Raw genomic sequence first — 12,327 nt, 5'->3', positions numbered from 1 at the left:
AATTGGAATCAGAACATTTCAGACATACCAGAACACTGGAGTCCACCAAGAGAACAACGTCTTCTTCTGTACTGTAAAGTAACATTACAGTCTGCCAGCTTGTTGATGTTTGCAGGACAATTCATTGACACAACTTTACTTTGTGGCAAAGGTCCAAAGAATTCAAGAGTCTCTCCAGTCTCTCCACATTGCAGCTCCTTACAGATGGTGTTTCGGACATCAGAGTTGATCAGGGATTCTTTACAGACAGGGTAACGTTGGCCTCGAAAGAGAATCTTCAGATTCCCAGAACAACGATCTCTGGAATCCTTGAAATCAGCCTTGACACTGGCTGCATGGAAATGGGAATCAATTGTCAAAGAATAAAAATAAAATAAAAACATAATATAAACACATTTTATGTGTACAGCACACTGATAACTTAATGTTACTACTACAATTGATATTTGTTTATTAAAGACATTTCATTACATTTCAAAAATAAATAAATTAATCCAAGTTAGGAAGGATGTAGAGTGGATAAAAACAATCTGCTAACAGTGTGCAATGTGGGCATTTCTTCAAATAATCTTTTACCCGAGCAAACCACAACGGCCGGTTTGGAGCAGAAACCCTGATATGGATTTTTCACGATGACGCTGTCAGTCAGGTTGGTGGTGTGTTTGGTGGGGTACATTGCCAGGATGCTCACTCTCCCCCACATGTTCTGGTGGATGTTGGTGAAGGTGTGTCCACAGCCCAGGTCTTTACACACCATTGCAGAATTGGGATCAGTCCAGGTGTGTGCACACACCCCCCCACAGCCTGCATGGGTGCACACCTGCACTGTCCCCCAACACTGCTCTGTCAGGGATGCACTTATAGTACCTGTTGAAACATGTTGAAACATCACTGCTCTGTCAGGGATGGGGAATCCCTTTTTTGCAGGTCTTTCAGTCCGAGTGCAGATTCACTATTATGGCCCCCTGGTTTACAACTTCTAACGGCGCTAAGTCGGCTCAAGCTGATTTCGCAACGCTCGACATGGCGACTCGCTCGCTCTGCGGTGTCTCACATGGATCAAGTCTACCTTCAGTGTCTCTACCTTAACCAAGGTTATTTTTTTTCTACACACTCGGACTGAAAGACCAGCAAAGGAGGGACTCCTGTCAGGGATGCACTGTTGAAATGTTGAAATCTGGTAGCAAGGACATCAGCAAACCATGTTCTCTGGATGTCATTGGGTGCCGATCCCCAAGTTATCATCCCATAGATTGGGATGAAATCAGCAGCACATTATCCCATAGCTATGGCCGGTTTGGGCCCAATCGCCCCAGTTAGTTGGGGCTTTGGGTCGTTTATTAGCCTTTCCTAACACTGATAGAATGTGCTGTTTGGGGCCAGATCAGCCTTCATTATGGGCAACTCGGTCACGTGACCGATGTCATCATGTTGGCGGTGGTTCGAATCTACTTGATTTTCTGAAATGATTTCCACCCCTTTTTTAATCCCAAAAGCTTTCCTGTGGCATTTTCGTGCCGACGTCTTTATTAGTATCAATAAAAATCCAACCCAAATGTTTTATAACCACAATTGTGACGTGGTTATTCCTCTGGCTGATTCCCGCACCGCCCCACGGCCTGTGGGCCACGGGATCAATAAAGGAATCTATCTACCAATCAGTCAAGTCTGTACAACACGGCTTTTTAATGTACTTTTTTTTTTTTTTTTTTTTTTTTTCGTTTTCGTACGTGTCAGCCTGTATTATGACATTCCAATTCAAATTTTAACATGTTAGATAGTGTAGTGGTCAGCGCTGGTGGCTCTAAGGATTTTTGCCTCTTACCAAATGCAAATGGTAAGGCAGGTTCGAATCCGGGAGAGGAAAGAGGTGGTCATTTAATGATTTGACTGCAGTGTCTCGTATAAATAATGTAAATATAAATAGATAATTGCGACCGTAGGTCGCATTTACTACCAAAACCTCCACCGGCTGTCCGTCTGTCTGTCTGTGAGTCAGTCACACTTTTGCCCTGCTCATATCTCCACAACCGTTGCCCCCATCCATGCCAAATTTTGCACACACACTCCTTACCTGCCAAACTACAACCTCCAAGGACCCCCGGAGCTCCAGGGACCCCCAGGTCCCTGGGGGACCCCCAGGTGTAAAAGAATGTCCGTCCGTGAGGCACACGTCACACGTCACACTTTTGCCCTGCTCATATCTCCACAACCGTTGCCCCCATCCATGCCACATTTTGCACACACACTCCTTACCTGCCACACTACAACCTCCAAGGACCCCCGGAGCTTCAGGGACCCCCAGGTCCCTGGGGGACCCCCAGGTGTAAAAAATGACCAAATGTGCAAAAATGACCAAATGACCACCCCAACGGGGCTGCTCACGGGGAATTCCTGGGGACCACCCACTCCTGCTGCTCCAGAACGGATGCAAAAGTGGTGACGCCCCCAGTGGAGGACCCCCTCCACTGCAGCTCACATAAAATGCCGTAACTCGGCCTAGGAGCGTCCGGGAGAGCCGGGGCCGGTACCTATTCGTCCGCCAAGGCAACGCGGAGACCCCACCCCTCATTTCTCACATGGCCCTCTTCTAGCGCCACCTTCAGGCCGATTTTAAAACACATTTTTGGCCACTGCTCCTACAGTTTTGGCCTTAAAATCACACAAATTGCTACACAGTATGTCTACACTCATCCCATCAACATGAATCTCTCCCATATAGCGCCACCTTCAGGCCGATTTAAAAAAACATTTTTGGACACTGCTCCTACAGATTTTGCCCTAAAATCACGAAAATCTCTACACAGTATGTCTACACTCATGTCATCAACATGGATCAGGAAGATTTTGGAAAAACACATTTTTGCCCTATTTGTGGAGATAAGTGACCTACGGTCGCTTATCTCCCGATTAGGGAGTCTTACTGGTTAGATATAAATGCAAGCAAGCTGTGACCCTTGTTTGGAATGTTATGTGTCTGTCATTCAATATGAGTTTTTATAAGAGGCTTAATAACTTTTATTCTCAATTTACCATATTGTTAAATGGTGCATTGATCTACTAAGACTACTATTATAAGTGAGCTTGTAGATCAGCTATTTTTGGCAAATAGATTTGGTAGAGATCGAAAAAAGTATCAAGTACGTATATTATTGCGACCGTCAGGTCGCAGTTACTATCAAAACCTCCCCCGGCTGTCTGTCCGTCCGTCAGTCCGTCCACCAGTCTGTCACGTCACGTCACGTCACGTCACGTCACGTCACGTCACGTCACACTTTTGCCCTACTCATATCTCCGCCATCGTTGCCCCTATCCATGTGAAATTTTACACACACACTCCTTGCCTGCCAAACCACAACCTTCAGGACCCCCGGACCTCCACGGACCCCCAGGGACCCCCTGCCACCGGCGCCAAATAGTGCAAACATGACCAAATTGATCAACGATACAGAGAATATTAGAGAAGACGATGAGAACCATGTAGAGTCAATTGTTGTGACCGTCAGGTCACAGTTACTATCAAAACCTCCATCGCCTATCCGTCCGTCCGTCCGTCCGTCCGTCCGTCCGTCCGTCCGTCCGTCTCTCTCTCTCTCACGTCTCTCTCTCAATTTGTGGGCTAAAATTGGAACGATACAGAGAATATTAGTGAACCGCGATGAGAACCATGTAGAGCCAATTTTAGCACCACTTTACCACTAAGGCTGATAGAGACGTACCACATATCAAATGAAAGGTAATGAGGAGCTATGAATATAGGACTTGGTTGCAAATGGCTCCGCCCCTTCCTGTGGACGCGACACCCCTAAAAAGGTTTTATTTCAATCGAGTAACAGGAAGTGCCTCAAATAGCCACTTCCTGGTGTGTTTTAGGTAGTTCCGGGTCACTAGGTGTTCCGATATATTTTTTTATCCAAAACTACATGTCATTTTAAGCCTCAGGTCGACACTCAGTAAACCAATATTTCTATTGGGATTTTCTAGTAATTAAAAAAAGGCTAAACCTAGCGTCGCACCGGGAATGTCGCACAGAAACGAAAAACATATCCACGCGTGCATCTCAATGCGCTCTACGACATACTAAAAGTTGAGCCCATGAGATGCATCGGTTCGTGAACCAACGCCAACCCTAGTTAGCCTAGGGTTAGCCTTTTAGCCTTAACAACTCAAAGACGATAAGACGTCAGAACTCGGTTCTGAGATATGTTGTAGTGCTCTCCGAGACGAACGTTTTGATGTCTCACATGTTCCTCTACAACCTTCTTTCCCCTGGGATCTCCAATTTCACAAGGCTCATAGAGTCTATAGCCCTTAGAGGGCTTTGGCCAGCACGCCAAAGATATCAATCTCCTCACAGGAGTGTATGTGTGCGAGGAGAGTTATATAGGCGCGTTCATCTCTGCGAGACGAACACGCTGACGTGTGTGTCATCTCCCTACGATGTTCCTGTACGGAGTGAATGCTAACCCTAGTTGGAATTAGAGTTATCTCCCTAGGGGTCGCTCAGAAATGAAACACACATCAGCGCGTTCGTCTCGGTGAGCGGATCAAGAATCTGTTTGCCTTTTGTCTCTACGGCCTCTAGAACCCGCGCTAGCCCTTCTAGGAGTGTTAGAAACGGACCGAAAGATTTTCACACAACGGGACCAGCACCAACGGACTTGGCGTCAAAAAGTAAGTCGGAATAAGTGTTTTTTTATCCAACAAAATGTGTCATCGTGTTCGTGGCGCGCAAATTTCGTGTCTTTTTCGCAAACGGAAAGGGTTTAAAGTGTCGGAGTGACACAAAACCAATTCCGTTGGATCGGGCATCCTTCAAATATGAAAGGTGTGCCCTGCCTGAAACAGAAGGATTTTTTTAAAATTTTCTATTGATTTTAAGGACAGAGGGCCCGTTTTGAAGCCTAGATTGACCTTTCCTTGACCTTTGGAGTTAGGTGCGTCGTAGAGACACGAGACCGGGTTAGTTGGATTCAGCGTCAAAAGGCGAGTCAGAATAAAGTGTTACTTGCACCGAACTTTGATACTTTAATTTACAGCCCCCCCGGACAGACAGGCGATGGAGGTTTTGATAGTAACTGCGACCTGACGGTCGCAATAATATACGTACTTGATACTTTTTTCACTCTCTACCAAATCTATTTGCCAAAAATAGCTGATCTACAAGCTCACTTATAATAGTAGTCTTAGTAGATCAATGCACCATTTAACAATATGGTAAATTGAGAATAAAAGTTATTAAGCCTCTTATAAAAACTCATATTGAATGACAGACACATAACATTCCAAACAAGGGTCACAGCTTGCTTGCATTCATATCTAACCAGTAAGACTCCCTAATCGGGAGATAAGCGACCGTTGGTCACTTATCTCCACAAATAGGGCAAAAATGTGTTTTTCCAAAATCTTCCTGATCCATGTTGATGACATGAGTGTAGACATACTGTGTAGTGATTTTATGTGAGCTGCAGTGGAGGGGGTCCTCCACTGGGGGCGTCACCACTTTTGCATCTGTTCTGGAGCAGCAGGAGTGGGTGGTCCCCAGGAATTCCCCGTGAGCAGCCCCGTTGGGGTGGTCATTTGGTCATTTTTGCACATTTGGTCATTTTTTACACCTGGGGGTCCCCCAGGGACCTGGGGGTCCCTGAAGCTCCGGGGGTCCTTGGAGGTTGTAGTTTGGCAGGTAAGGAGTGTGTGTGCAAAATGTGGCATGGATGGGGGCAACGGTTGTGGAGATATGAGCAGGGCAAAAGTGTGACGTGTGACGTGTGCCTCACGGACGGACATTCTTTTACACCTGGGGGTCCCCTCCGGGGGTCCTTGGAGGTTGTAGTTTGGCAGGTAAGGAGTGTGTGTGCAAAATTTGGCATGGATGGGGGCAACGGTTGTGGAGATATGAGCAGGGCAAAAGTGTGACTGACTCACAGACAGACAGAAATCAGCCAGAGGAATAATAACCACGTCACAATTGTGGTTATAAAACATTTGGGTTGGATTTTTATTGATACTAATAAAGACGTCGGCACGAAAATGCCACAGGAAAGCTTTTGGGATTAAAAAAGGGGTGGAAATCATTTCAGAAAATCAAGTAGATTCGAACCACCGCCAACATGATGACATCGGTCACGTGACCGAGTTGCCCATAATGAAGGCTGATCTGGCCCCAAACAGCACATTCTATCAGCGTTAGGAAAGGCTAATAAACGACCCAAAGCCCCAACTAACTGGGGCGATTGGGCCCAAACCGGCCATAGCTATGGGATAATGTGCTGCTGATTTCATCCCAATCTATGGAGAAAAACTAAAGTTGGGATGGTAAACTCGAAAAATCGAATGATATCTAAACATGACAGAAGAGCTACAAGCTCACATCACAAGGCAGTACAAGCTCACATCACAAGTCAGAAACACTTTCTTTAGCTGATGGCTATTTTTGTTAAAAATACAAAGACCCAGCAGCAACATTTAAAAGTCATTACCTGAACACTTCACCAAAGCAATGCTCTGATTGGATGAGGCTGTGTTGTCCTTTGGACAGTCAAAGAGTGATGTCTCTGTGGAGGAACAGTTGTAGGACTCACTCCAAGTTTCATTCTCCATTCCTTCTCCAGGTTCTCCAGAAGGAACATGAGGGAACAGGGTGATGTCAGTGGCTTTCCCACAATGCATCTGTCCACACAGCACATCAGCAGTGTGGTTCCACGTCTCATTGGCTCCTGAGAGCCAGTAGTCCTTCCCAGCATGCTCTACTGCCACCAGGCCAGAACAGGACGTTCCATTCTTCAGCAACACTACCTTGGACTCTGAAGGGTTCAAATGAAAACCATGATTTATCTCACAATTTAAACGCATTTTTTCTAGGAACTAGGAATCAAGTTAATGGTTTATCATTCATTCAAGGTAGTATAAAGCCCTACAGACAGACGGCGGTTGATGCAGACGTTCCAGCTTGGATCAGTGAGGATCGCGTCTCGGTGGAAGACAAACACAATCGCTCTGTGAGTTAACGCTGTACGATATTACGCCTAGCAGCCACAGTCGTTGTCCTCCTTGCTTGCCAAGCAGCCGCCAAGTGTGGAGAAGAAAAGCTGACCACAGTCCAGCTCTCGCCGCCCGCGAGCGCATGCACAAACAAGCAGGCCAGTGGGAATTTCCCCTCGCCTCGCCGCCCCTAAACTTCTCCACGTGGCCCAAATAATAAATAACCTCCTTCCCTCTCATTGAAAATGAATTAGTAAGACGCGGCAACCACGCCCGTCTGAAAGGCGTTTAACTGATATTCTTTGCTAAAAACTAAAAGTGAAATAGTAAAAGCTTTATAATCTGGTACTAAACATTTCTATAAAGTGTTTGTACAGTAGCTTTATAATCTGGTAGTGATCATTTATTATAAAGGGATAGCTTTATAATCTCCCACCATATTGAATGATATGAAAAACAGTAAAGATCGATCTCCTCCTGGGATTTTTGCGTTACGCGCACAAAACTTTTTTACATGAACTTTGGACCAATACGGTCAAACTGTCTGGTCGGATTTCTTTTAAAGTGAAACATTATTTTTTTAATAATTCAATATATGAAGTATATATTGAAGTTGTATGCAAATGTGACTAGGTCTGGTACTTTGTGCCTCAAGTCTGCATAGGTATTTTTCTTTTCTTGTTTATACAGATTATCCAAGTACAGAATCTAAGCTTTCATATGATGTATCATTTGTTGAAATTGGAGCATATTTGAAGAAGTTATGGACATATGAAACTTGTTGCACCATAAAAACCAAAGTGCTTAAAAAGCCATTTGAATACAAGAAACATTTTCACACCACTAGCTAGCCAGAAGTGGGTGTGACAATGGGAGGGACAATAGGTACTTATCTATTTTTACGAGGCAGGAAAGGCTGCGCAGTGCGCACCCTCTCGTCTGTAATAAACAAAAAATACGGTTCGTTACTCAACAAAACAAAGACGGCGTAAGGGTGATGGAAGCCTACTTTACTTAGTGGGAACACTCAGAAACCCCCACCTCACGTCTAAAATACACTTTAATACACTTTTTTTTACCAGAGAATAAACATTTTCACCAGAGGTTTTAGTTACTCCACACCGCCCTCTACAGATCTTGTCAATAGAAATGTCCATTGACCACATTTTGCCTTCTGGTGAAATATTCTGTTCTCTTGATAAAAAAGTGTATTTTAGACGCGATGTTGGGGACTCTGAGTGTTCCCACTAAGTAAAGTAGGCTTTCAACTCCCCAAATCCGTCTTTGTTTTGGTGAGTAGCGAAACTGTATATTTTATTTTCACTACAGACGAGTGAGCGCGCCGCCTGTAATGCCAGCACAAGGACTCATGATGACATAGCGTTTTCAACACGCTGCTTCGATTTTCCACGTTTTCTTTGTGCGTGAGATCACGATGTATACATAAAAAAAAAACGTCCTTCCAGAATACTGTCTTCAGCAAACCGTTAACATTAACGAGATGAAGTTAGTCACTGTGTACTGTAGTATGTTTATAACCAGCTAGCACGCTGTATGGGTGTGCTGAAATACGAGACAATGCATTCCTTAGACCAATCGTGCTCCCATGAAATCGCTATGCAAATCTAAAGAGCTACATTCTCCGCCTCCCAAAACAGTATTAAAACTCTCCCAAAGCAAGGCAACTTTGCTACACTAATGTTGCCATTTACCGACCTTAACAAAGATATCTTGTGGAATGAAAACCCTCTGTTATTAAATACAAAAAACGAAAAACAAAGAAAAATCGAAATCAATCTTATTTTCGCATTTTCTGGCTTCTAAAATCGGCGACATATGGACGTTTCCTCCAGCATCAGTCACAAATTATTATTCTGCCTCTAAATCATACATACAAAGTCACACGTTCATGGCATTTGGCAAGATGTAGAGGGTTAGTCCAAATATCGCTGAAACCAATCTTATTCCAATCGGCCAAAGTTCAAACTTTAAACAGGCATAAGTCATGCCTCGTTTCGTTTGAAGACATGCAACTTGCTTACACGCGTGCCTTGACTCAAGTGGAAGACATCTATGTCTTTGTTAAAGGAGTAGTTCGCCCCCAAAATTACTTTTTTTCTATTGATTACTCATGCCATGGAGACTAGAGTTCAATAATATTTTTTGGTTTTTGTCACATTCGTAAGACGAAAATTTGATTCGAGTACATTTTCCCCCATTGATTCCGGATGGTGACCCGTTTCGAAACGGGTCACCATCCGGAATCAATGGGGGAAAATTTATTGTTATCACATTTTTGTCTTAGGAATGTGACAAAAACCAAAAAATATTATTGAACTCTACTCTCCATGGCATGAGTAATCAATAGAAAAAAAGTCATTTTGGGGGTGAACTACTCCTTTAAGTAAGCTCCGCCCTCAGTAAAAACGCTTAAACACGTTTTTATCCTGGGATCTTTGCGTCACGTGCACTGAACTTTTTTTGCATGAACTTTGGACCAATATCTAAAGATTCTTTTTTTTATTGAAACATGTTTTTTAATAATTCAATGAATATTGCAGTTTTATGCTAATTATTCTTCTGCCTCTAAATCATACATGCAAAGTAACATGTTCATGGCATTTGGCAAAGATGTAGAGTGTTAACTACTAAAACCAATCTTACCCCAATTGGCCAAAGGGGGGCGCTATATCATTTTGAGCAGTTTGTGAAACGCTTAAACCCGTTTTTATTGTAGGATATTTTTGTAGCAATTTGCATGAAACATTCTAGACACAATCTAAGGACCTTTATCTAACATGCCTATGAATTGCAAAAAAAAAGAAAAAAAAAAAGAAATAGCTGCAAGCAGCGATAAAATGGCCAAAAACACCTCAAATCATGAACACGGCCTGCGATGTGCGTGAAATCTTGCAAGCACATTCCCACTAGGTCAAGGAACAGATGCCACCCTTCTCACATTGCCCTGTTATAGCGCCACCAGCGGGTCAACTTGTGCATAACACATTTTTGGAACAAAATGCCTCAAATCATGCATGCAGCGTCCGATTGCGTCAGTAACGTCAAAGAGAGCACTGCCTGCGATCTTGACATTTTGTACTTTTATAGCCATTGTTTTCTGGCTTGAAGCGAGCCCACAATTGTTTCGAAGGAACAATATGTTCTAGTTGCATTTATTAATATGAATAATCATCCAGGAAGAGAAAACTGCTGCACTGTAACCCAAGATGGATGGATGCTTTCACTTTCATTTTACCATCTGATGAAAATTCTCTCTCTCTCTCTCTCTCTCTCTCTCTCTCTCTATATATATATATATATATATATATATATATATATATATATATATATATATATTTTAATTATTTTTTCAGAAAACAGTGTCAGTTGTTAAGATCAACAATATAAGTCACCAATGAAGTACAGAAGTTATCAAGTGTGTAGACTAAATTATTATATTATTAATATATTATAGTTACCAGAATAGAGACTTTTATCAGAATCATTTACCTCTACAGTAGACAGCCACATACAGGTCACACTGACCCCACTCTCTCTCACAGTGTCCCAGTGTGGACTCAGAGCCCTGGCAGCGGACATGGGACCCATAATATGACCCTACTCTCCATGTGTTAAAGTAGAGAGCATCACCACAGCCCCGCTCTTGGCAAACTATGTGTGAGTGTTTGAGGTCCCAGTGACGGCTGCACACCGGGCTGCCATCGATCACCACCAAACCAAAGTATCTCCCTGATGGACCCTCCAGTCTAACCACAGTGTTTTCTGGGAGAACAGAAATAAAATATACACAAATCAACAAAAACAAACAAACAAACCAACAAACTAAACATATCCAACAACCACACAGATCTGACTCCTGATATGTTATCTGGAGTCACATTGAGATGTCAATCAAATCATCTCATTTAATATTTACATTACATATGTACATTATCAACAGATTCAGCATTTTACACAATGTTGTTGAGACTTTACAATATATCTATATTGTCATTGTCGGGCAGAAACCTTGTATCTCCAAGTTTAAAATGTGTACATTTTTTCGCAAAGTAAAGCACTGCTTCATCATATGGCCATCGCACAAAAGTAGTGAAAACAGCTGATCTACAAGCACACAACGCCTCGCGATGCGAGGTGTTGTGTGCTTGTAGATCGGCTGTTTTCACTAATTTAAATCAATTTAAAAATGATAAAACAAATCAAACGGTTTTGGACATACAAGGTTTCCACCCGACAACGACGATGTATATCTTAATAATACCAGTAAGACTCCCTAATCGGGAGATAATTATCTCCACAAATAGGGCAAAAACATGTTTTTCCAAAATCCAACTGGGCACTTGGGACATGTGGGCACTTGGAGAGGTAGGTGGACACCTGGACAACTGGGCACTTGGGACATGTGGGCCCTTGGAGAGGTGGACACCTGGACAACTAACTGGGCAATAGGGGCATGTGGGTACTTGGAGATGTGGGCACCTGGACAACTGGGCACTAGGGGCATGTGGGCACTTGGAGAGGTGGGCACCTGGACAACTGGGCACTAGGGACATGTGGGCACTTGGAGAGGTGGCCACCTGGACAACTGGGCACTAGGGACATGTGGGAAAGTGTGCAAGGACTGACAGATACAGATCTCCATATATGGCCATATCAGTTGGATCACTGCTGCAACGTAGCTATGAGCACCCGCAAAGCAGGCGCGATCTCTAGATGTGAGCGGCCCAAAGTGCCGCGAGCTTCTAGTATATATATATATATATATATATATATATATATATATATATATCCATGAGGCGCAGTCCTACATCACCTGGGACTGACAGGTGGGCACCCGGACAACTGGGCACTAGGGACATGTTGGCACTTGGAGAGGTGGACACCTGGACAACTGGGCAATAGGGACATGTGGGCACTTGGAGAGGAGGGCACCTGGACAACTGGGCACTTGGGACATGTGGGCACTTGGAGAGGTGGCCACCTGGACAACTGGGCACTAGGGACATGTGGGCACTTGGAGAGGAGGGCACCTGGACAACTGGGCACTTGGGACATGTGGGCCCTTGGAGAGGTGGACACCTCGACAACTGGGCAATAGGGGCATGTGGGTACTTGGAGATGTGGGCAGCTTGATAACTGGGCACTAGGGACATGTGGGCACTTGGAGAGGTGGGCACCCGGACAACTGGGCACTAGGGACATGTTGGCACTTGGAGAGGTGGGCACCTTGACAACTGGGCACTAGGGACATGTGGGCACTTGGAGAGGTGAGCACCTGGACAACTGGGCACTAGGGGCATGTGGGCACTTGGAGAGGTGGGCACC

This window comes from Nannobrachium achirus, assembly GCF_963921795.1.
Source record: "Nannobrachium achirus genome assembly, chromosome: 19".
Classification (NCBI taxonomy): domain Eukaryota; kingdom Metazoa; phylum Chordata; class Actinopteri; order Myctophiformes; family Myctophidae; genus Nannobrachium; species Nannobrachium achirus.
Note: the sequence above shows the minus strand (reverse complement) of the source record.